General features: G+C 40.9%; 1 protein-coding gene across 16 annotated transcripts in view; it reads left to right on the plus strand.

The window, feature by feature from the left end:
• The first annotated feature begins 1,097 nt into the window (after window positions 1-1,097).
• The window catches only part of PPFIBP1 (PPFIB scaffold protein 1), a 172,812-nt gene continuing 146,980 nt past the window's right edge, over window positions 1,098-26,929 (plus strand). For 6 of the 16 annotated variants that reach the window (XM_074325880.2, XM_074325883.2, XM_074325889.2 and 3 more), the window contains exon 1: window positions 3,965-4,142. The gene's annotated coding sequence lies outside the window, so the exon portion shown is untranslated. Of the gene's footprint in view, window positions 1,200-3,902; window positions 4,143-8,859; window positions 8,999-26,929 lie in introns of those variants that run through there. The other 10 variants (XM_074325890.2, XM_019737336.3, XM_088798563.1 and 7 more) reach the window with 9 other exon arrangements.

Here is a 26,929-nt window from a genome sequence, read left to right on the forward strand (position 1 = left end):
TAGGGGATATGTCCTCATGCCTGCACAGGCCTGGGGGTGGGTTTAATAAAAAGAGTCAACCTGCAATCTGTTACTCCAGAGGGCAGAACTGAAAGAGTAGATTGTGGACAATCAATGCTCCATATATATATATAACTAATAATCAAGCTAATAACACCCATCTGACTGGATGGTTGTGGGGGATTAAATGAGACAAGACAGAGGTCTTTGGGGGGATAGTCAGAAAAGCAGGACCTGGCTTGTTAGGAGAAAGATCTTCAGTGGAGGGCTGCTCTCCTAGCTCCTGGGCTTCATGTGGCCAGATAATTCAAGCAGGGGCTAGGTGGCTACTTGTCAGCAATGCTGTAGAGGGGATTCTTGCCTCCAATAGGTAGGTGGTTGTATCAGATGACCTTTACAGTCTATTCCAAGCTCTACTTCTGTTATTTTCTGCAGGTTTTTTTCTTACTATTGAAGTGTCCTCCACCTCACTCTCACCTGTAGTGATAGTATCTGGCAAAATTCATAGGTACGAAAAGTAAAGCTGATCATAGGAATAACTAGGCAGAAAACTGATATCTAGACCTTCAGAGTTAATTAGTGTTGAAACCTCAGGAGTCGTAAATAGAGTTTTCCATTAAGTCAGTTAAGATCCAGGTTAGTAGGTAAACTCTGGGTAGCTGCCCATCGGGCACCCTATTTCACTTCTGCTGCAATGTCCTGATTCTTTGGGGCTTCCCCAACATACCCAGAGGCCAGTGGTTTCAGTATATTTTTTTCAAGTGTTAGAGCCTCTTTTAAAAATGAAGCATTAGGGTGAAGTCAAAAAGTGTAGTACAGAGAAGAGATGTAACTCAATCAGAGGGGACGGAAGAAGGTGGTGAGAAGGAGGCTGAAATCTGGCCCACGGATTCCTTTCTCACCCACTCTGGAACCCCTGGTTTGAACACTACTGCTGGAGCCCTGGCCTGTTTTCAGCTTTCCTCTTGAGTCTTTTGTTTTCCGGACTCTGATGGCAGCTGTTATCACTCCAGCTGTGGAGGGGATGGGAGGCAACTTCCTGTTATTCTATCTTGCCATCCCTATGGGGTGGGACATTCCCTCCCCCATCTCCTGCTGCTGGTTGTAGAATGAGAGCCTGGATGCAGCCATCTATGACTGGGGCTGGAAGAATGACTGGTGGCCACCCAGCCACTGTTTGAAGGCATTTGGGATTGAAGGCAAGTGTGTCCCTGACTGTGGCAGTGGGAAGGATGAATGGTGAAAAGGCAGGTTAAGTGGTTGGTGCAGAAAATATCTGAGGGAGTGAATGGTTGTTGCAGGAATGGTGAGAAAGGAAAAGGGAAGGACTCTGGCCAAAGTGGTGGTGGTGGGGGGAGGGGAGGGAGAGGTGTGTGTGGGGGAAACAGTTATTTGTTACTTGGGGTTTGGGTGTATTTAAGGAATGGAGGGGGACTAGAGGTAATACCGTGTTTCCCTGAAAATAAGACCTAGCCGGACAATCAGCTCTAATGCGTCTTTTGGAGCAAAACTTAATATAAGACCCGGTCTTATTTTACTATACTATAAGACCAGGTCTTATCTAACATAATATTAGACACTGTCTTATATTAATTTTTGCTCCAAAAGACACATTAGAGCTGATTGTCCGGATAGGTCTTATTTTCGGGGAAACATGGTATAATGACCTATTTTCTGTCCTGTATTTTTACTGAGTCTTTTCCTTGAATTGGGTGTAAGAAATATGAAGAGGTGTTAAGCATGGAGCTTGCTCTTCAGAGTTTGGGAAGGTAGGAAATGTGTATAACTAGACATATATAACCATATGTTTATACATCTGTACAATCTCAATAAAGCTTACAACAACCCTTGATGTATTATCAGTCCCATTTCATAGAAGAGGTAACTGATAGAGGTTTTAGTGACTAGGCCAAATCACATAGCAAGTAAGTGACAGAGCTGGGCAATGGACCCCAAGCCCTTTTTCTGTCCACTGTAGTGCACAGCAGGACAAGGACTTTTCATTAGGCTTTGAGAGAAGGTTGGGACTTAATACTCAGAAGAAGGGGTCCAAAGGTACAAACTTCCAGTATAAAATAAATAAGTCATGTGGATGTAATGCACAGCATGGTGACTATAGTTAATAATACTGTCTTACATATTTCAAAGTTGCTAAGAGAGTGGATCTTAAAAGTTCTCAAAACAAAAACAAAAACAAGCACAACAAACCCACACACAGAGAAGAGTGGGGTTTCCAGTTAGGCCAGAAGGTGAGAAGTAAGCAGGATCTGTGAGTAGACCAGTTTGACTGCAGCAGAGTATTTCCCAAGACTGAAGTGGGAGATAAGGTGGGAGAGGTAAAAGGAGGCCAGATTAGGGACAGTTTTAAATGGCCAGCCAAGAATTGCAGAGAAAGGGGAGGCGGGGCACAATTTAGAGGGGAAGATGTTGATGGCAAAGACCAAACAGTGTTTTAGAAAACTCAGCTAGTAGTGGTGCATAGGAAGATTTAAAGCTGTGGAAATATGGAGTCAGAAATACAAGTTAGCTTGGAATAGCGTAGGTCTGACAAACAGCACTATGGCAATAACATAAAGTAGGTCTGTGAGAGCACTGGGCTGGGTCTATGGATTTTTTTTTAGCATTATAGTGTTCGAATTTTTCAAATGAGTGTAGATTGTAGGCAATCACTGCTTTAGAATAAAGAGAAAAAATGACTTTGGAGTCCAATGGACCTTGGTTTCAACCCCAGTTCTAGAGAAATTTACTTATGTAACCTTGCTGAGCTTTTGATTCTACGTTTAAATGGGGCTAGTGAGACTTATTTTACAGGATGGTTGTGACACAGTGTTGGATTCTGCATCACTACAATTTTTGGCAGAATGGTGAAATGCATGGCGTCATCCATCAAAAACAAACAATAAAAACCAACAGAAAGTCAATAATTAATTCATTTTACTTCCAGAAGATGATGGATAATATGCTCCCTGTATCTCATGTAGAGAGCCACTTTTCAGTATTCAGTTCTGCCTTGAAGTAGATATTAGGTAAATTGAAAGAACCATCTCTTGAGAATGTTTCTGTTCTGTTAGCATGCTATCCGCCAAGGGTAAATGTTAGTTAATTCTTAATTGATAGCTCAGCCTCTGCAATTGGTTCCATTCAACAGTAATTATTCTCATGTGGCTTGTTGAACTCAATTGTGTGATCACCCTCCCTCCCCTTCAGTTGTGCATGAAAACAGCAGCGTTAAGATTGTTAAAAAGGCAAATAGTAATATTTTCTTCAGAGCTTCAATTTTATTTGTCTGGAAGCTTGCATGATTGATTTTCATAGCTAACAGCCAAAGCAGCCACATGGTCGAAAACGCCCGCAAGTTAACAATTCAGAGCTGGGTTGCCTTTTCCAGCATTCTCTTCCAAATTTTTCGGAAGTGCTTTTGAAGTTCTAAATTTCCCGTCTACGGGAACAACCAGCAATCCCAAGATAAAAGGGTAGCAGAGTGAGCTGGCGTTTTCCTTTATTTGCCTGACTTAAAGCTAGCCATTTTCTGCTCCACGCACCGCCAGACTCGTACTTGCCCGTGACACAGAGGCAATTGTTTTTCCTTAAAAAGGGGGCTTGGGTGGGTTAGTTTCGTTTCTGATCTGGGATAGAGTAAACACTCCCAGAAAAGTTTAAAACACAGCTCGCAAGGCTCTTCACTATATATCTCCTTTCCTCAGAGATAAGCAGGAAAGGCAGCATTTTTTTTTTTTTTTCATCAACAACCACTTCCAGCCCTAGTCTGGCTCAGCGAGGAATGTATAAAATTAGTTGACTCCTCTGAGTGACTGTCCCCAAGCCCAATCAGCGGGAGCCAGGACGCTGCCGACCCCTCCCCCTTGCGAACTCTCTTTGGCTAATTCCTGCAGGGAGGGAGGAGAGAAGGAGGCAGTGGGAGGGGGAGGTACCTGGAACTGGGAGTGATGTCAGCTCCCAGCTCGGTGCCTGCCCGGATTCCTGACATGGTGTAGGGCCCAGAGGTTGGGGAAGGCGGGAGTGGGACGGGACAGAATTTGGGTTTGCTAGCCTGCGGCGGGGACAGAGTGCCGGGGCTTTGAACTCCAAGGGAAGGTGAACCAGAACTTTTGGAACTAGTGCCGGCGGCTTCCACCCCCCAGGTAAGGGCGTTTGACTTCTCTCAGAGACCGGAGGGAAATGACACCGTTGTATGGTTGCTGCTGGGTATTGCAGCTGCTCCTCCTTATCCCCTGGTCGATTTCCTTTTCCAACTCATTCCTATTTCCCAACGGGAATGGACACTTGGGCGGGGTGGGGGTAGGGCTTAACTCCTGGGGCTCCCAACTAGCTTATATGTGAAAAATACCTCCAGGATTGGACATGTAAAGTCTTGTCTGCGTCATTAGACCCCCGTATACCCTAGTCTTCCAATAATACTTGAGAACCCAATCAGAGAAGTGTGGGGGGGAGGGGAAAAGGGAAACTGGGGATGGTGGAGGGTCGATGGGTGGAGGGTGTTATTTAAAAATGTCACAAAGTTTATGAAATATCGATTCAAAAATGATGCTCTTGAGAGAGAACAAAAGTTTTGTATCTGTTTAGTTCCTGTGTGGCCTATTACATATTGATTTAAATGAAAGAGTATAATTGTTATTCTTATATATCAACATAAAACATCTTTTTATATAGTTCGGTCAGGATGTGAGAAACTCACTTAGGGTGTATTCATTATGAGCTTGTGGGAAAACTAGTCTCTTGGGGGCACACTTCTAAAACTCCAACTCTTTTTCACTGTTTAAGTGAGAATCCCTTTCATTGCCAACTTTGTGATCTGGAGGGGTTAGGAAGGCTGCAGAGAATCTTCAGATCTGTGTTCTGTGGCTGCTCGAGAAATGGATGAGGGCTGGTAATTGTGTTTTCAGGGATCATTTTTAGAGAAGGGTGTTTTAACAGGGAAATGTGGCAGAAGGCGTGGCATACAAACTCTTAATTATAGGAACATGCATTTTTCAACATATGGGACCTTTCAATATGAAGTGCAAGGAGCAGTAGAATGAGAATTTGATTTAGTGTCCAAGTTAGGGAAAACAATTGTCTGTGGGAAGGAAAAGATATTTTGAGAACTGGAAGTATTGAATTCTATTTCAAACTTTTTTTTTTTTCCCCTGGTTGGAGATTTTGTGTGCCCAGGTCACTAACCGGATATGATTGATTTTCTGGGGAAAAAGCTTGACTCCACAAACTGATTCAGAACCCTCACTTACTTATTAGTGCTTAAGGGTCTTTCTTTTGGAGAAGGAAAAAAAATGTATGGGCTGAGACTCCTGAGTCAAGTTTCCCCTTTCATTCACCACGGTTCCTCTCAGTGAGGATCCTTCTGTTGCTAGGTCGGGAGGAAACGGGCGTGGATTTCATTGTGAGTCAAAAGCTGCATCCCCGGTGCCTGAACGAAAGGGCATTTCCAGGAGATGAGGAAAGAAGCCACAACTACATCTAATAAACCCAAGTCAGGAAGTGTGGAGATGCAGGACTTCACAGATGGGGTTCTCTATCTTTCTAGCCAGTGGACAATTCAGTTTCAGAGCTGGGAAGAAGTATTTTGTTTATAAAACCACCTGGGTCTGTATTGTTCTCAGTTCCTGAAGAAATTGATTAGCACCTGGTGGATTAAGAGCAGACTTTTTGCTGAGGTGGGTGGGAGGTGGGAGATGAGGGTAAGGGGGTTCAAATATATGGTGATGGAAGGAGAACTGACTCTGGGTGGTGAACACACAATGGGATTTATAGATGATGTAATACAGAATTGTACACCTGAAATCTATGTAATTTTACTAACAATTGTCACCCCAATACATTAAAAAAAAAAAAAAAAGAGCAGACTTTTTGCAAAGGGAAGGTGTGTGTTACTGGAAAGCCAGAACATTTTCACGTTGGTTTGTATTTTGGTTTCAGAAACAGAAATTTCCTAATGGCTCTGAAACAATGGTGGAGAGAAGTCTTTTCTGTTTCTGTTCTATAGGAAGCATATAAAACATACTGTGTTTTCCAGTAGGAAAGAGAAGGTGGTGATGTGGAATTCCTGTGGGCTGATGTGAAATCATTGGAGCCTTGGCTGTTAGAGTGTTCAAACTGCAGTTTGTAATACCCAGAGATAGAGCTACAAAAACGAGTCAAAGAGTATTTTTAGGATGTTATCCTGATGTGCCAAATTCAGATTTATGCTTTCTTTCCAAGAAATTTGTCCTGGCGTAGGGACTTGAATATGCCAAAGCTTTAAATTTCATTAGCAGTTTTTTTGAGTAATAATAGTAATTTTATATTCTTCGTTTTAGCCAATGTTTCTCTTTCTTGGTTTGTGTTCATGGGGCAGATGTGGTATAGTAAAAAACAGTGCTTTTAAAGGACAAACTTGAAAGATGTTTGTTATTGAGAAAGATAGACTTAGGTTTTGGTTAAATTATCTTTGACCAGCAACTGTCATAGTTCTGGTAGCTACTTAAAAATAAATAGGATAATCTGGCCTTTGTGGACAAATACTGACTTGAAATTAGGGCTCACTGTAGTTCCACATCAAGAGTGCCTAATTTCAAGGGCATCATAGACATTTTTTGGAAACAAGTTCAGTGAGGGAAGAGTTTGTTTACTATTTATGTAGTCTTTTTGTCACTCACTGTACCAGCATGAGATAAATCAGAATAAAGTCATTTTTTTCCCTATTACTGACTAGCTGACTTCTTTTTAAAACCTCTTTCATTTTCATGAAATATTTGCATTTTTGTAGTTAATTTAAATTATGTTAGTAATTTGCTAAATTAAAATTAATGTTTTGAGTTTTTCATCTCCCATTTTTTAAAGTACCTATATCCCAAATAGCACATTTTTCAAATTGTTAAAAGACCTCATTCATCATTCTGTCTTTTCATAGATTACATGTTTCAGACCTGATTTGAGTTATCTTTTCAAAACAATGAATGAGTGAGAAAATTAATGAATATATATTCACATTTGGGTCTATATCTTAATTCTTTATTAAAGAAACGTTACTTCAAGGTGAAAACATAGGCAAGAGATACTGTATAATGATAACTTTTTTATTTCCAGAGATTTCGCTAGAAAGTCATATTAGTTCTGAAATCGAGAAAAATAAATCACAGTTGAGCGGCCAATTGTGAATTTTTTCAGGAAGCCATGATTTATTTATTTATTTATTTATTTATTTATTTATTTATGTATTTATTTATTTTTTAAAGATTTTATTAGGGGAGGGGAACAGGACTTTTTTGGGGAACAGTGTGTACTTCCAGGACTTCTTTCCAAGTCAACTTGTTGTCCTTTCAGTCTTAGTTGTGGAGGGCGCAGCTCAGCTCCAGGTCCCGTTGCCGTTTTTTAGTTGCGGGGGGCACAGCCCATCATCCCTTATGGGTGTCGAACCAGCAACCGGCAACCTTGTGGTTGAGAGGACACGCTCCAACCAACTGAGCCATCCGGGAGCTCAGTGGCAGCTCAGCTCAAGGTGCTGTGTTCAATCTTAGTTGCAGGGGGCGCTGCCCACCATCCCTTGCGGGACTTGAGGAATTGAACTGGCAACCTTGTGGTTGAGAGCCCACTGGCCCATGTGGGAATCGAACCGGCAGCCTTCGGAGTCAGGAGCATGGAGCTCTAACCGCCTGAGCCACCGGGCCGGCCCTATTATGATTTATTTTTTAAAAGTTTTATTGGGAAACAGCCATGGTCGTTGGTTACATTGCTTTCATGCTACAATGGCATAGTTGACTCTTAAGGATGGTGCAGCTCACAGTGGCCCATGCGGGGATCAAACCGGCAACCTTGGTGTTAGCAGCACCACGCTCTAACCAACTGAGCTAACCAGTTACCCCTATTATTATTATTTATTACTATTATTATAATTATAATTATTATCACATTATCATCATATCATCACCATTATTTAACCATGATCAAACAGATGGGTTTAAGTATGAGATTCAAAGCTGTTAAAGTTGGTGAAGCTGGGTGTTGTTTGGGGATAAAGGGAGCAAAGTGTTTGTCACTGGCTAGCATTTCCCTTCTATTAAAGGTTGATAATTTCAGAATTAAATCAGTCATCAAATTGTCTGAAAGTTGACTCTATCCAAAAACTGCTCTGGGCTTGTGCACTTCCTTGCACCTGTAGTATATTATGTCATTTGTTTCTCAAATTCATTGCAGTGCATGTCAAAATCTTTTCCATAGTCAGAAAGCCTACAGCTTTTGTCATAGGTGTCACCACCACAAAGAGTGATGCTTTATTAAATGGAGCTAACGAATGAAAAATAAAAAAAAAAACTGAACTGAACTAAACCACCCTACAACATACAAAGATTGTTCTATTTCCTTTACGCTCTTCATTGTAAATATAGTCATTATTGATGCCAGTTTGGCATTAGTTGATAATGTTTCAAAAAGTCAAGTAGGGAGGGTTTTTATTTAACTTCAGTTATTTTTTCCCCCCACATTGAAGGATCTAGAACACCAAACAGCAGGATTTTAGATTTAAAATATGGGCCCTTCCAGGAGTTTTAAGTTGGCACACTACTTAAGCAGTTTTGGGAGGAGAGGTGGATCTGAGTAAAACGTGTACCAGTCTGTACCCGCTGAAGAGCTTCTGTTTTTAAAATGTGCATTTGGAGTCAGTGGTTCAGGTGGGTGTGTTGTCATTGTCACAGTTTGTGACTGAACTTTGTGTGTATGTCTCCCTGGAACTTGGTGTGACTCACATTTTGACTGGCCCACACGCACATCCTTGTTTTTGTTGGCAAGTGGAATGAGTTTAAAATAGATCATTTAGTGGTTTCTGTACAGTGGAACACCTAAAATTGTCCATGACTTGAAGGAATTGTACAAACTCTCATTGCATTGAATAGCAGTCATTCTGGCAAAGGCTCCTGTCTCAGATACGGATTGTGGAGAAAGAAGATGAATTCCTAGAACGTGTGGGCCTGGCCGTGGATTTTATGGACTCCCTATGAACTCCAGAGTAAGGCTAGGTATTTTTACCTCTAGTTTAGGGAAATCAAGCGTTTGACATAAAAACAGATGCACGATGAAAGCAGCAGGTGTGCTGATGTGTGTGTGCCTTTGTTAAAAAGGAAGAACTTAATTTTACTCGGTGAATGAGGCTAAAGATGCTGTTTTCAGTGGCAAGTCGTTCATAAATACGTGACCAAGTTCTTTCGGCCAGCAAGGCAATTCTTGGGAAGAAGTAGGTAGGCCCATTGGGAAGTGTATTAACTTTTCCATGCTGTGAACGTAATACTGTACCATGTCACTAAATATACTTCTGTTATCTTGTGTTTCTGTGCCTAGAATCTAGCTCACAGATGTCCTTTTGCTGGCTTTTTCTCACTCTTCGTCTATAATACTTTACGCAAATATCTTCTTGCCACCACAGACTTGTGTGAAGTTTTTATGAGGAAAGTGTATTGAATTTATTTGGAAGTGAAAACAAGGCTAAAACTCTATGCCTACTTGCTTAATATAACTTGATAGTGTGACTGCAGTTGCATAAATAATGTCCCTGCAATCATGCTATTTTTCTAAAGATGTTGCTTCTCATAACAACACATAGTCGAGAATTTTGTTTTGTGGAATTGGAATTTGAACACGCTCTACTTTTTCTTATGAATGATAGAAGGGTCCAGTGAGCTTGTAGGTTCATATCGAAATTAACTATGTGAAGTGAGTGAGTGGGAGGAAGGGAAACAGTGACAACTCAGGAAACACTCTAGTTGAACCTGTGAGTCTGCCAGGATGATTTGTGTGAAGTCACCTGGGACTCAGTGTTTTTCCACGGGATCAGTTGCTTGAATGCTTTTGTAAAACTTTCACATTCTTCCATCCTCCACTCCCATTAATGTGTGACTTTGCACAACCAAGAGGGCTTTTACACGCAGATTTAAGGTTCTTTTATTGCTTTTCTCTCCTCAGGTACCTTGATTTTCTAGGATGACTTGCACTCTACATCACCCTGTGGAGCAGACACAGCTAGATGCCCAACCAATATCCATTCCACTCACTTTTTCCCTACAGTTGAACCCATTTTGTTTAATTCGCCACCATGGCCAGTTAAAAAAAAGGAAAAGCTTGATTTTCCAGAATCCCTTGCAGTTGCGGTTGTCTAAGGGACATAGCCCTGGCCAATGAGATGTAAGTAGCTGGGTGGGGCTCCCCGACAAACTCTTATAAGGGGATGGCCTCTGTGTACTCACTTGTTTGGCCTTTTGCTCTTTGTACTTATCGTTTCTCCCTGGGACATGGATGCTATTTTCTAATAGGAGAAGACATCTTGTGACCAAGGACAAGAAACTTAAGGGGTAAGCAGGCTGGGAAGTTGGTGGTATTCTGGAACTGCTGTACCAGACCTCTTCTGCCCATCTCTTGACTTTTTGTGAGAAAAAGAAAATTTGGTTAAACCACGGAAGTTAGATCTGTTACTTGCAGCTAAATGTGATCTTAACTGAATTTAAAGTTTGAAAAAGTCATGGTTGATCTTTCTTTAAGAATTAAAAGCCAGCATTCTGTATGACAAAAAAAGGGGTTGGACTTTGGAGACTTACAGACCTTCAGCTTGAATCCTGGCTTTGCTATTTATTACAGTCTAATATTGGTGAGTAATTTAACTTCTCTGGGTCTCAGTTTTCCCATCTGTAAATGGTGGTACTGATATTTGTCTCATAGAATTTTTGTCAATGTTAGAAGCAATTAGAAATTATTAATAGAAATAATAATGGCATATTTAGCACATAGATTTTTAACAAATGGTGGCAACTGTTACAGAAGGAGAGTGTAGTGGGGAACCTGAAGAGGGGAAAGCTAGTAATTCCACTTCTAGTAGGTTCTCAGTAAACATTGATTGAATGGCTGAATGGTAGATTAGCTTCATAGCTACAACCACTGACCTCCATCTACTTGCCATGCATTTTAATGCCCATTTCTTATCCTCAATCTCACCTGCCTAAACCAGAATGCATGGAGCAATTCTGTTCTCTAAATTTTGTTGAAAAGCAAAGAGGATGTCTTTGTGAAAATTTTATTAGCTATAGCATAGGGATGAATGGAGTGGGCTCCAGAGTCAGACAGCTGTAGATTAGAATCCCTTGTCCTTGCAGCTGTGTGATTTTGTTTTCTGTGAAGTGGGAATAATTGGGTAGTTACGAGGATTAAATATGCTAATATATGTGAAGCATTCATAGCTGTTTTCTTGGCACACAATGAACACTGGATTGATGACAGATATTGTTATTGTTTCATTGAACATTTGTAAAACAATTCTTGGCTTTGGTATGAGGTCCTCTTGGAGCTGTAAGGACAAACAAAAGGTGGTCTTTACCCTTAAGAATATTCATATGCAGGAATTGGGGGCAGAAAGAGGAAGACTCTCCTTATATATAATTGTAATAAAAAACATTTAAAATACTATTTAGCTGTTAAAAAGTTGAAAAAATACAGTGACTTATGCAGATGCCTGTGATATATATTTTAAGAAAAAAAACAAGCACACATAGTTTATATTTGTCAATACATAAAAAATTGCTAAATGGGGTGATTTGTGGGGGGGTGGGATTAGGATGGCAGAGAAGATGAAGGGGGCTTCAATTTTTTGTTACAGCGTATTAGTGTCTGTTTTACAACACTCATGCATTTGTCTTGACATATAGAAAGTATTAAAGTTTAAAAAATCTGCTTGTTGGACCTTTTGGATGTAGGTGGGGGAAGATCATGCCATAGACTAGTTACTTGAGCAAAGGATTGGGTTCCTGTTAGAGGAGGTGGAATTGAACGGCCTTTGAAGGCTGAGTAGGAGATTTGGAGGAGACAGTGGGGGGAGATGAGCACACTTGGGTCTGGAGCAGAATGTAGAATATAGTGAGATTAGCTTTAGAGAAAGATACGATGGAAAGATCAATGCTGTTGAGAAAGTTAAGATACTAGGGCCAGATCTTAGAGGGTTTTTAAAGAGGATGACAAGATTATGCTTTAAAATGATTTTTTTGGTGTAAGGTGGGGAGGAATATGAGAACTATTATTTTATAAAGATGACTCTGGAAATAGTCTGTTGGATGTTAGTTGGGGTATATGTCGGAAGGGAGTGGGGAGAGATAGGACATCTTTTTTTTTAAATTAATTTTTTTTTATTGGGAAATATTGGGGAACAGTGTGTTTCTCCAGGGCCCACCAGCTCCAAGTAGTTGTCTTCAGTCTAGTTGTGGAAGGTGCAGCTGAGCTCCAAGTCCAGTCACTGTTTTCAATCTTTAGCTGCAGGGGGGGGTGCAGCCCACCATCCCATGCGGGAATCGAACCGGCAACCTTGTTGAGAGCTTGCGCTCTAACCACCTGAGCCATCTGGCTGCCCCGGGGTAGAACATCTTTAATCAAGAAAGGCACACAAGCAAAAGTTGAATTTTAATGGGAAATATGATGAATTAAGATTTGAATATGTGGAGTTTGGGATTCCATCATGACCCACAATAACCTTTTTTTGTTTTCTTAGTGTGCAAATAGGTAAAATAATAGTACCTGTGTCATTAGGTTTTTAGGAGAATAACAACAACAATAGCTAATGCTTATGTAGCACTTGGTATGTAATACATTCTGTTCGAAGCACCTTACATATTTTAATTTAGATTTAATCCCTACACCAGATCCGAGAAAAGGTACTGTTATTATTTCTATATTACAGATAAGGAATCTGAGGCACAAAGAGGCTAACTGACTTTTCCAGGTCACACAGATTGTGTGTGCTGGACTCAGGATTTAAATGCGGGTAGGTATAGTTTCCAGGGTCAATTTCTCAACCTCTTCATATTACTGCCTGTGGCTTAGTTCTGCGCTTGGCATGTTAAAAGCTGTTAAGCAGCTAGTTGGTCTTATCCACATGAAGACGTAAAGCAAGAATTTAGAAATTTAGAGGCCGGGCCGGTGGCCCAGGCAGTTGGAGCTCCGTGCTCCTAACTCCGAAGGCTGCTGGTTCGATTCCCACATGGGCCAGTGGGCTCTCAACCACAAGGTTGCCAGTTCAACTCCTCGAGTCCCCCAAGAGATGATGGGCTCCGCCCCCTGCAACTAAGATTGAACATGGCACCTTGAGCTGAGCTGCCGCTGAGCTCCCGGATGGCTCAGTTGGTTGGAGCGCAGGCTCTCAACCACAGGGTTGCCAGTTCGATTCCTCGAGTCCCTCAAGGGATGGTGGACTGTGCATCCTGCAACTAGCAACGGCAACTGGACCTGGAGCTGAGCTGCGCCCTCCCCAACTAAGACTGAAAGGACAACAACTTGACTTGGAAAGAAAAGTCCTGAAAGTACACACTGTTCCCCTATAAAGTCCTGTACCCCTTCCCCAATAAAATCTTAAAAAAAAAAAAAAGAATTTAGAAAGTTAGGTTTGGAGTTTAGGCAAAACCCTAGATTGATGGATTATCTCCATCTCTATAAGGCTGTTACATAAAGAGTGAGAGTAGATGAACTTGCCAAAGAAGAGGATGTAAAATAAAAATAGACGCAAGTACAGTAGGTCCTTGAATAATATCATTTCGTTATAACTTTGATGAGGAAAAAATAATTGATTTCCGGCAGGGGCCACTGTCTGTGGAGTTTGTATGTTCTCCCATGTCTGCGTGAGTTTTCTCCAGTCTTTTGGTTTTCTCTCACATCCCAAAGATGTGCACGTGAGGTGAATTGGCGTGTCTATACTGTCCCAGTCTTATTGAGTATGTGTGTGTGTGTGTGTGTGTGTGTGCGCCCTGGAATGGAAGGGCATGCGTCCTGTTCAGGGTTGGTTCCTTCCTGATGCCCTGAGCTGCCCAGATAGGCTTCATCCACCCGTGGCCTTGAACAGGAATAACTGGGTTGGAAAAATCCTCTTAATTTTTACCTATCTTTCTTAAATGTATATATTCACATTTATTTCAGTGTTTAATATTAGAAGTGTTTTGGGTCTTTATTTAGTTTAGTGATGTTTTTGTGACTAGAAATAAACCGTAGGAACTTAACTCTTGTTTATATCAATTAGCATATGGTAAAATGGGTTTTCTTATACGTCGTATTGCTTAAAGTTGCATTTTCCAAAAACCTGTTGACGATGTTAAGTGAGGACTGATTGTACATAGCCTGCAGGGAACTCTGACATTTAGACATAGGCCAAAGAAAAGTTATTATAGGAGATAGAGCAGGAACGCGCAGAGAAGTGGCGGTTGGTGGTGGCAAAGGGAAGAAGCACACACAACAGAAGTGGATGGTCTGCGCCATCCCGAGCTACAGACCTATTACAAGGATAGATCTGAGAAGCTGTCCCAGTCCAGCTACCAGGTCATTTGTGAACTTGGAGAGCAGTTTCAGTAGCACAACAGAGATAAATCCAGAGTGCAAAAATTTTGAGAAATGCATAGGAGATGATGAAGTACAAGTGGCCTCGGTAGCCCAGCCTTTCAAGGAATTGAACAAGGACAGACGTGCTATGATAGCTTGGATTTGAAGCAGGTAATATAGGTAGATAGGATGATATGAAAGAAGGAGATGGGAATGGGTACAAAGTCTGAGGGAGAAGGGCAGCGATAGATTCAAAATCAAGTGGAGAGTGGCAGGTTAGCCTTTCTTCAGGGATTGGGAAAAATAGAAAAACATTGTGATTGGAAGAGATAAGTTGAGTAAGTTCACCTCAGGCAGTCTGCATTTTTCAGTCTAATGGGAGGCAGTGAAACAAAATTCATAGACAAGTAACTCAGCTCCTGCGAGGCTGGCTCTGGGGGTTATTGGTACAGAGGAAAAATTTGAAAGAATGACAAAAGTGTCTCATCTAAACAACACAAACTGACATATTTGACAGAATGTATCTTCAGGCAGGAAATTAATTCACTGAAGTGGAAAGTAGTGGTACAGAAGAGGAGAATGAAATGAAACAGAGGAAAACTTGACTGTATTTAAAGAAGGAATTTTTAGACAACCAGACTTCATGGTTTTCAGAACAACTTTCCGGGGAAAACCTGAGCGCTCTGAATGGTGAGAAACAGCCTGGTTCTGGAACTGCAGGTTGTTTGAAACCGAACCACCCGAGCACCTGGAATACTTGAAGGAAAGGTGTTGTCTAGCAGAGGCCTCTGTGTTATATGCTGCTCCTGGTAAAGTTTGCTTTGGTCTTCAGTTTAACTATTTCTAGAGAGATCTTTAGTTGGAAAGACATTGGGTTGTGATGTTTCAGCAGATTTGTTGTTGTAATGACATTAAGGGGATGGGAGAAAAGAACTGAAGCAGTTCAGTGACTAATAGTATCTAAAAATCAGCACCATAGGTGGGTCTTCTGGGGGTTGCTTTGAAAGACATCAGTAAGAACTTATTCATGTGTGTGTAGCATATATAGATGTGCATCATATTCTTGAGTTAAATGGTTCTCCATGGGGCCGGCTACATAATTGTGGAGCCCAGTATAAAATGAAAATATGTGGCCCCTTGTTCAAAAAGCAGGGAAAAAGTGCTGTTCAAGTTATTGCTATAAAAAGCTTTTCCTTTTCGTCTGCAGTCTCTTGACTCATCATGGTGTTTATTTGCTATTTAACGTCATTCTAAGTGAAGAAAAATTAAAATTATTAGCAGGAATTTTACTGTTCATCTTTATATTGTGCAGTGCCACTTTTAAATGCAAATATAAGAGCTTTTAACACATACATAGAATTACTGAAATCACGCACTTCGTATTTTGTAATTTGCATATGTTTATGTATGCTGTTCTTACAAACACAGTAGAAACACTGCACAAAACTAACTCACTACTTTTATTTTACTTTTTGGTTTGCGCACATTCTCAGTCTTTGGTTTACAGGCGGAAGGGCTGGCATGAGGAAGAACTGAGGAAAAAGACCTATGGGTTTCTCCATCTTTCCATTTCCTTCTATGCCATCATTTTCAGCATAAGTGAGTGGCTAATACAGGGAGGTAACAGCATTAAGAGAGGATGTGATAGGATTCCTTGGTTGTTTGTATTTCTTAGAAAGACATTGCCTTTTTTCTGCCTGCACAGCAATTTCTGGTTTGAATGTAAAGCCTGGTTTGGAGCTGTCAGCACCCATCCACTTGCTTACTCAGTTGTATTTGTAACACACTTACGTTGCATTAGTCTTGCTGAACTCCCATGCATTATGAAGCCACAGAAATTCTGTTCTTTCGGGGCATTGCAAACACAAGGTATGAGTGGGGCAGCAAGGAATGGTGTGGTCACACATATTAAACAAGATCTCCTCTGTTCCCATGCACTCTCCGTTGTCCCATCAGATCTAATTCACAAACACAAGTTCAAAGTTAAAATTGGTAAGAATTTCAAGACGATGATAGCAGACATTAAACCCACTGTGGAGCCTTTCTGAGCATGGAATTATGTGACTATAGAGGTCACAAATCCATGAAGGTGGCCCTGGGCTCAGAAGTCAAAGAGCTCACTTTTGAGCCTGAGTTTCCCTCTGGTCTTAAAGACTCTCACCTTCATTATCAACGTTTGCAGTGGGCAGGTGTGTGTCTGGTATCCTAGGGACCCTCTCCGGGCCATCAGCACTGTCATTTTTGCCTTTCGAATAATTTTTTTTAGAATTTTGAGGCTAAATTTAATAATGAATAATTAAAACTTTATGAAGATGTCAAGTTTTGTAAATATACTTGGATATTTAATTAATTTGGAGGGCATTTGATCACACCAAGAAGTGAATTTAAAGCAGTATCGAATGTATTTTTTAATAGCTCTCTATTGCTTTTGCCATTGAGTTGGTTTACATCCCTGTCATCTCAGATATAGACCCTGTAGTTGTCTTCTACCTGGACCCCTGCAGTTAGTTTTTTCGCTTGTATTTTACACCTCATGGGCAGGCAAATCTTTCAAATAAACCTTGGATATGAGGCCACCTTGCCTGCTGCAAAGTTTGTTTTCCTGTGGGCTACAGCTTTCAGAAGAGTTCTCATACTGATAGTCCTGGTGTGGAGACTTCATGGAAACAGGTTTGGTTTGACATATACACAGTATGTATTTTAAGAAATTTAAGCCAATACTTAATAGGAGATTTCACCTATTGAAATTCAGATTCTGCACAGAGAAGATCTGGCTACTCTGGGCTCTTGTTTCCTGGCGCTGGGCTGGTGCCGCAATGATCAGGAGTGAGTCCCTATGGACTTGGGCAGGTAGATAATATGGGTATGCTTTTAGGGCAGATTGACTCTTTTGTTCTGGCAAAATTGTCACTTTCACCTATGTAAATTTAAAGCAGCATCTGCCTATTCTCAGGAAATGCTGTGAAGCAATTCAAAGGCTGATCTTTTAGTCTGAGAAATTAAGTTCACCACCTTCATAATGTAAGCTGATTGTATGCTTTGTAGCAGCCCTTAGTTGTTTTTTTAGGAGAAATACTTCTAAGGTCTCACCTGGTCAGTGTCACTTTGCCACCTCTTCGGATCTTGACCTCTTTCCCCAAATTTGTCTTCCCCTGTCTGTACTCAGACCATCCTCAGCACCCCTGCAGTGCTTTACGTCCACTCATCCTTTCTAGTTTACCTGTCGCTCTTCTCTTTGTAAAACCCTCCTCTTTCCTTCAAAGTAGTTCCGTCAAAGTAATTCAGGAAACTTTTGCTGAGAGCCTCAGTCAGAGCTCAATCCATGATCTCTGCTAAGCAGGTAATGAAATTTTTGGATTTTTAAATGCTCAGGTACCAAGTGGGTGCTGACTTCAGGTTGTTTTCGAAGGTTCCTTCCAGTCCAGTGATTCTGAGATCCTGTGATTCTTCCGATACCTGTGCCTGTTTATTGCCACGCATGTGGTATGTAGTTGGTTTTGAAGTTGCCTTTTGTGGCAGGAACTTTGATCGTATTATCTCAGTTAATCACGAGGGCAGCACTAACATTATCTTCATTTTACAGATGAGGAAACTGAGAGTTTTCTCCAAAATGGACATTCCAAGTGGATTACCTCTGGTTACGTCTTATTTCTTCAAATAGATTACGTATATACTTGTTGAAAGCCATGACTGTGCCTTTGTTGCCAGGCTGTTACTCAGCAGGGACCCAATAATGTTTGTGTGTAGGAGAAATGGTTTACTCGATCAATATGTGCACTAGACGAGGTTCTGCGGGGATACAAAGGAGGCTCCAGCAGAAAAGATGGGTGTGTATCAGTTATATGGTAAGATATGCTTCCTATCTGTGCACAACTCCCATATAGAGTTTTGGATCTTGGGCTTTGGAATTAGATGGGGTTATAGCTATATCTCATTTCCCTCATTTGTATAATGGAGCCAATAACAGTTAAGTACTTTGTAGCATGGTTTTCAGCCTGGGTGATTTTGCCCTGGAGGAATCATTTAGCAATGTCAGGAAACATTTTTTTGTGTCACTAGGGGTGGAGGGAGGACTGACATTGGTGGGTAGAGTCCAGTGATGCTGCTATACACCCTACAGTACATGGGACAGCCCCCCATAACAAAGAGTCACCAAGCCCAATAAGTCAGTAGTGCCAAAGTTGAGAAGCCCTGCCTTGTAGGGTTGTGAAGATGTAAGCAAGGTAATTAATGCAATGAGTTTGGCCTAAGTTTACTGTTGCTCTAAGAAAACCATCTCAAAGATTGCAAAATCAACTTTTGAGAGGGTTAACCCCAAAAGACTCAATTTCAGCAGCATCTGTGGTACTTGCCAAGGAAAAGCCTTATACTAAGGATTTCATGCTTTCCTGTTTAGAAGTGGTGACAGACTCGCTGGAGATTGTTTGTGTATGTTACACTGTGTACTAACATGAGCTGGCATGAATTTATCAGGGCTGTAAAAACAATTATTAATTTTTAGGGTGTTCCTGGTAAACTTCCTGCTTGTTTAATTAGTTTGTTCTGTGGAGATAATTTTGGTGTGTGGCTTTAAATCCTCTGATGGAGAATGTTTTGGTTAGTGAATTTCCAAAATATCTTTTGGTAAGTGGGACATGAATAGTTTTTGTTTTCACATCAAGAAACCGAATGTTTTTTTAGCCCGAGACTTAAAACAATGCTGCCTTTCCCCTTGTTTAGTGCCTCACCTGCCTATTGCACAGTGTTTTGGTATTTGTAGGAGCGGCTTGGAGAGCTGTTGGATTTCCATCTGTTGTTTATTGTAGATTTGCAGTTGAGATTATTTAAATTTTTTTGCAATTATAAATGTATTACATGCACCATGTAGAATATATGAGTAGTGTAGAAAAACACAGATAGTTAAAAAAGTCATCAGTAATCCTACTGCACAAAGGTACAAATATTGTTGGTGTGTTTCATTTTTTCATTCCTAATTTTTTTCCATATTTGAAATATTCTGAGTTTATGATTTTGTGTCTCATTTTTAAAAATTAACATATTTTATTTGCCTTTCCCCACACTACTAAAATATCTGTGAGTATTATTTCTAGGACTGTAAAATATTCCATCTATGGCTGTTTCATGATTTATTTAATTCCATTTCAGAGCAGACAGCCTGTTTTCAATATTTAATAAGTATCTTTATGCAGTCAGCATTTTTCCGTATTTTAGATTATTCTTTGCAATGGATGATCAGAAGTAGAACCAAAGGGTGTGGATGTGTGTGGATATCTCCCATCCATATTGCTGTCAATTGCCAAAAGTTTTACTAATTTTTGCTGCCATTAGCAGAGTGATATTCTCATTTCAATAATATTTGATAATTTTCTAGGAGTATTTCATTTTTTTCTTTTTTCTTTGATATTAAGGAGATCAAACATGTTTATATGACTATTGGCTGTATTTCCTATTTAAGAAACTATGTACTTTACACACTTTATCTATTGGATATTAGTATTTTTCTTATTTGTCATAGTTTATCTAGTTCACTTATTAACCCTTATTTACCCTCTCTCATAGTTATTGCAAATGTTTTCACCTAGTTTTCATTTCCCTACTTTTTATTTGTCTCTTTTACTTTTGTTTTTAGTTATATAGAAGTTTAAAATTTTTATGTAGTCAACTTTATTGATATTCTTTTCCACCTCTTTTGACCTTCCTTTGTCTATACTGAAATGAACTCTTTCTGCTCTGGAAGTCACAATACTGTGTCATCAGTGCTTAAAATTCTATCCCAAACTGCCCACTATAGAGTTTCCTAATTGAGGATAAAATGGCCTCAAGTGCTTATTCTAATATGAGCGCCTACTATATAACAGGGAAAAATCTGTGTGTGTGTGTGTGTGTGTGTGTGTGTGTGTGTGTGTGTGTGAGAGAGAGAGAGAGAGAGAGAGAGAGAGAGAAAGAGAGGAAAATTGATGAGAAAGGATGAGGCTCTTGATGGACCAAGGCTCCTTTGGTTGTGTTTTGTATTTACTTTCCATCAGGGTGGAAAATGAGTTTCCTGAAGACAGGGGGGCTTTCATAGATTCCCAAAGTGCCCGAAGATCTGGGACCAGCAGCTGGAGCAAACTGTGGCTGCCGCACAATATTTTTTTAAATTTGTGTAGTGCATGAGAAGGTAGACTGAGCAGACTATCCCCTCCACTCCTCACCTTTTACGTGTTTGCTTGGGCTCCAGGCTGTGTCCTGCGCAGTCTTGTCAGAGTGCTCTCTGCGCTGGGTAGACTCACAGGAGCCCACAGCCTTGCTGCAGTTCTGCTGCATTAGCCACGGAGCTTGACTAGGGAGGTAACAATCACAGCTAGTGCTTATCTGTTTTGCAAAGCCCTTTCACTGAGGCCTTTTTATATGCTTCTCACCACAAGCTTACGAGGTTAAATACTATTTTCATCTCCCATTAATTTGGAGGAAACCATCACTCAATAGATGTATAATTAAAATCTAGAGCTTCTGACCCCAGAGCTGGTCCACTCATGAAACAACTCTATCATTTTAATTTTTTTCGTGGTGCTATTGGGCAGAGGATAGCAGCAAATGTTTTAGGTTTTGGAGTCAGACATGTCTTGGATGGAATCCCAACACAGTCATGTCTGAACATTGTGACTTGGTTACTTACCCAACCTGAGACTCAGTTTCTTCATCTGTAAGATGGGAACAATTTCTACCTTGTAGGAATAATAGAAAGATTAAATTGAGATAATATATTCAAGACGCCTTGCACAGTACCTAGTTCATTCATTGGAGGAGCTCAGTAATGATTACTTCCTAGTCTCATAGCTGAAAATGCTGCTGTTTTTTTTTTTGTTTGTTTGTTTAAAAACTTTAGAATAACTGGTAAACCTGCCCAGACTCACGAAATTTTAGTAAATGTTATGTATATTTAAATGCAAGAAACATTTTTTTTAAAATATTTTTTTATTGGGGAAGGGGAACAGGACTTTATTGGGGAACAGTGTGTACTTCCAGGACTTTTTTCCAAGTCAAGTTGTTGTCCTTTCAATCTTAGTTGTGGAGGGTGCTGTTCAGCTTCAAGTTGTTGTCCTTTCAGTCTTAGTCGTGGAGGGTGCACCAGCTCAGCTCCAGGTCCCGTTGCTAGTTGCTAGTTGCAGGGGGCGCAGCCCACCATCCCTTGTGGGACTTGAGTCGTTGAACCGGCAACCCTGTGGTTGAGAGGCCACTGGCCCACGTGGGAATCGAACCGGCAGCCTTCAGAGTTAGGAGCATGGAGCTCTAACCACCTGAGCCACCGGGCCGGCCCAAGAAACATTTCTTTATCTCACCTACTTATTTTCCTGTTTGGTAGTTTTTCTTTCCTGTTGTGGCTGTCACCTGCTTCTCTGAAATCTTTCTGCTTGGAGAATTTCGTGATGAATCCCCCAGCTTAGGACTGTTCTCACAATGAAAATAAAACATGTTTTGTCTACGTGTCTGTGTAAAAAAACACACACAGCTCTTTGGAAGGGCAATAACCCAGTCATTCCTTTACAGGTAGTTGAGATTTTTGGCATCACTCATGGAGTTATTACTTGTCCATGTATCATGAATGTTCAGGTAACAGAGCAGTCTTTAAAAAAAAAAAGGTTGTAGAAAATCATGAGAAAAAACAAAGTTGTTAAGTAACTCAGGAGAAAAGTTGTTAATTAATTCTTTATTTTTTTCATACCCCATATCAATTGGGATAGATTTGATTGGTCTTATGTTACACCTCATTAACCACATAAAAAGAACTCCACTAATGTTAAATTATTTCTCTCTAAAGAATTTCAACATGAAAGTTGCCTTGCATTTAACTTCTACTGTATGTTTATGCAGACTTTTCTGCTTCTATAAATTGTTGTTTAATCAATATTATTATCTTAGAATTATATTATAATCCAATGCAGTCTTGTTGCTATGGAGTTAAAGATGACACCCTTTGGGAATCTTCTTTAAAATATGTCTTGGACCTTCTTAGTTTTTGTCCCTGAAGCCAGGGTTTCATTTTCAACCATACATCATTTAGTATATTGGACTATGGGAAAAGTTAACGTGGATGGAGCTTTATAGGGTAAATAACTAACCTTCTCACTCCTATTCTGGGAAATTTAGATCTGTTTTTTTCATCTCCCCCTCCTTTCGGTAGGGATGGAGAGACAAGGATGGGAAAGCCTTTTAAAATATAATTTATATAAATTCATAAGTTAGTTGTGATTTTATATAATTCATGGCCACATGTACGTATGCTTTGCGTAAAATATGGCTACAGTTATGTATCAGTGAATAGTGAAATTTGCGTGGTTTCTGAGTTCCCTCTTCTGTTGAGAGTTCAAGGATCAGAGTGAGTGGACTGTTGGCCAAATCTTGTGACTATTGCAAAGTGAGTGTAGGTCATTGTAGAATGCCACACCCAATTTTAATGTCAGTAGACAATTGGTTTTCTAAAATTCTAGGCTTATTATTTGATTTCTTAATTTACAGCCAAAGTGGACATTTGGGGGGCAGAGGTGGTAGTGGTGAAAATGGTAAAGAGAGTAGATTAAGTCTAGAAGAATAAAATTGGTGCTGTCTTGACTATTGATTTACAGGATACAAAGGACTGGAGACTATGTGTTGTGATCCTGAGATACCAATCCAGTCGAGCAGCCCCAGTGCCCATCGCTTCAGCCAAATCATGTTGGCAACAGCCCTTTGAAACAAAGCCTGAGAACCTAACAAGTTTTACCGAGCATTTCTTGTTGCTGGCTGGTTGGCTTATGGAGTAAATGAGTAATTAGCTCTCATTAGCACTCCCACAAGCTGTAATACATCCACTTGAGGCACAGAGATGCTTGCTTCTGTTACTGAAACCATGAAAATCCCCATCTGATCGCTGCTGTTCAAGCATTGCAGAAACAAAATGCCAACTTGGCAAGAGTGAACTCCACCAAGTGCTTCAAATAACAGTAGCAAAACCTACTGACCAGTGTGGAAGGCTTTTCTAAGAACAATGACTGTGTCTAAGAAATTGGCGAGCTGTTTAAAGAGAGAGAGAGAGAGAGAGAGAGAGAGAGAGACCGACCTTTGATGGTGGTTTGTGGCCCTTTTAGGACCACTTGACATTGATAGTCCTTGTTCTGAGAAATATACTCGTCATAGATCTGTAATATGAAGGTGGGAACCAGAAAAGGAGAAGGAGGGAGGCAAAGTTTTGGGGTTTTATATATAAATTATATGTGTGTGTGTATGTGTCTGTATGTATAGCAAATTGGCAGGATTTTATAGGAAAGCACGTGAACCAAGAATCTGGGCGTCTGATCCCAACATTGATCAGTTGTGTGATCCTGGGTAAGTCACTTTGTCATATAATTGAGATAATAATACCAGCCCAGCTCTCACAGTGAGGGCTGTGAGGGTCAAATGAGACACTGTGTAAAAAGCTATAAAACATGAAGCAGTAGTATGATGTTAAGCTGAGTTTTTCACGGGGAGTGCATTATCTCCATCTTTAACATCCTGAACCCAAACCTCTGGTCATCAGATACAGACACCTGCTTTTTCTCTGACCTATACTCCTGTGACATCCCTAACTCCATCCCCGGGCTCTGAACTGGACTAGAGACTGGATGACTACTAGGCAGTTCCTCGACATTTTCTGGAAGATGGTGCTACGTCCAGGGCAGCACGGTCGCGGTAGCTCCTGGTTCCTGTTCAGGCTGGTCTGCCATCTGCTTTCTCGGGGGTACAGTAAATACTACAAAGTCATTGATATCTGCTCCAGGAATTGTTCCTTGTTATTAAAAGTTTGAAATGGTGGGAATAAAGTATTCAGAACTCATTTTCATACTTATGTGTAGAACCATTCTTTTCCGGTGGCTTTAGAATGAAGATTTGCTAGGATTTGAGGTTATAAAGCATGTACGGCTTAGGTGGGGAGGGGCGTACTCTAATGGTTAAGGTTGAAAACCCCAGATTTGGCGTCTGATGCTCTGCTACCAGCTTTCCATGCCACATGATGTGATGTGTAAATCACTAGCCTGGTTATGTCTCACCTTCCTTCCTTCCTTGTGTACCTGCGAAACTCCTGGGCACCATTTAACTCCTGTCCCTGTTCACTGTGTTGGTTTGGTGTTCAGGTCATCTGAACTGATTATCAAAAGTTTGTAATTTTTTAAACCGAATTACAAGTATTTTTCAGAGATTGCTTTTGGCCTTCATAGGACTGCTGATAGAACATGTGCTTCTAACTTCCTTAGAACAATTTAAAAAATAACCTTCTACACTTAGAAAACTGCCTGTCTCTCACTGGGTTAATTGAGACCGGAGGTGGGTATTGAAGGATTTTAGGGGCAAGGAAAAGAGGTGGCAGGGTTGGGCAGAGGAGAAGCTGAATAGCAAGGTGGTTGTCCCTGAGGTCCCAGTTGCCCTGTGGGGAGCTCTGGAGCTGGGTTGGTCCTTCAAGTTGTCCCCAGTTGAGACAAGAGGGTGGACCTTTGTATCCCCGAATCAGCTACCGACTCCTTCTGGGGGCATAACTTCTGGTGAAACAGTGTCCAGTCACTGGCTGAGGACCTTCCCTATGAGTCATCAGCGCCAGGGATGGGTGTAATGGCCCTAAAAATGGGGTCTGGGTGGAACACACCAGTGTCTATTACCTGGTCCCAAAGAACTTAAACCCTTAAAAAAGAAGCAATCATAGGTAGCGTCAAAATCCCAGTGTATGGTTAAGTCTCCTTACCTGCAAAGTTAGAAAGTTTGGGTCCCTTAGCAAAACTGAAGGAAGGAGTCATACCCCTTTATTAATGATAAATCAAACAGATCTCTAGCCTCTCAATAGATTATGAGATACTTGGATAATACTTACACCTGATTATGGCATAATAGAGGTCAGCCTCTAGATCTGTGAAATGGATGACCATAATGGAATAATTTTTCCCAAGCATGAATTACAGCATGTTTGGAATATTAATCATATGTGTATGTATGTTGTTTCTGGGATATTTAACTCAAGGTTATAGAATTGGTGGGTCACCACTACAGAAGACAAGCAAGACATACAAACCCCCCAAACCCAGAACTTTCCAGGGGACCCTGGGGATGGAAGGCATATATGGGAGAGTACAGCTTCTGTCGAAGTTCCAATCACCTGATATGGTATTTTAGTCATGGTTGAGGATAACGATTTAAGAATTACATTGCCAAAGGGTAAGTTCTATGCTTTGGAAAAATGAATCAGTTTTCTGGCATTTACAAACGCCAGTTGTATTCAGTAAATGTCTGAAACTGTCTGGCATGGTTTGTGGGATGAGTAAACAAGGCCAAAGTCATACATAATGTCTTTCCCAACTGCATATTAAGTCATAGCTATGGTTCTTTATTTTTTATCTTCTTGTAAGTGAAGGAGGCAGTATGTTCTGCTGACCCATCATCTCAGTAGTTTGTGTTGTGGGGACTGGAGGAAGGAACGTCTGATGAGATGGGCCTGGCACACAGCCTGGTGATAGAGTGTGTGTGTTTTGACCATTGGAGTTCATTTCCTGGGAAGTCCCCTTAACTCCTACATAGCCCTTTTGGGCTTTGCCTTGATCTGCGTCGCTACCCCAGAGCTCTCTGTGCTAAGTCATAGAAGAGGTTGCTAACCTGCTTCCATTCTGGGTGTAGTGGAGAGGTAAATAGGTAGGTCACCGGTTCTTATGCAGAAACAGAACAACTCCAGCAGCCATGGTGATAGGTTCTGTGTTAAAAACACATACACTTCTGAACTTCTTGGAGAGAAGTGATGATTTGGTGATTGTATGTGATATAGATAATCTGCCAGCTGGTTTATTGTATTGTCTAGAAATGGGAAATGGCAGAAAATAAAAAGCTCTCAAAGTTTCCTGAGAAGGAAATTAATGTGGCATAGTGACTCTGCTATAGAGGAAAGGCTGAAGGTGAAACTGTCCAACACGTGTGCTTTTTTTTCTTAAACTCTCGCTCTACTTGGGTGATCTTTCTGGGTGTGACCTTAGAGTCTCGGTGATCTGATAGTGCCAGGAGCACACATCCTAACTGGGGCAAGGAAAGTTATGACATTGTACACATCTTCCTCTGGCTCCTCCGTTTTGCTGACCTGCCTGCACGTGTGCATTTATCATTGGCGTTCTGGAAGGTTCAGATGAGGAATCTTTAAACTACAACGTTTCAGTGTGACTCATGTCTGGAAAGGAAGAATAAAGAAGAGTTTCTTGGTCAGGAAGTGCTGTACTGTGTAAAGAGAAACAACTGTTACTAGGAGAGAAACCTTTGAAGTACCAGAATTTAAAAAGGAAAAGAGAAAACGATGGAGAAAGCATATCAAGAAAAGGAAGAACCGGAAGTAATCTGTAGGGTGTTGCCTGGAGCTACGGGAAATAAATCAAGACAAGAGAACTGGAAAAAGGTTAAATCAAAAACATTGCCTGTGAGGGCTGGCTGGAGTCCAAGGACATAGGCAACGCGAACTGGGCTTGAAAATCTACTGCAACACTCATTCCACACAGAAGTGCCTTGCTATCTTCCCCCGTTTTGCCTCCGTTCACCTGGAGCAGGAAGATCTGACACACTTCTGGGGGGGATGCTGCTTGGC

Source organism: Rhinolophus sinicus, chromosome 1, assembly GCF_057876585.1.
Source record: "Rhinolophus sinicus isolate RSI-liver-muscle chromosome 1, RSI-T2T, whole genome shotgun sequence".
Classification (NCBI taxonomy): Eukaryota; Metazoa; Chordata; class Mammalia; order Chiroptera; family Rhinolophidae; genus Rhinolophus; species Rhinolophus sinicus.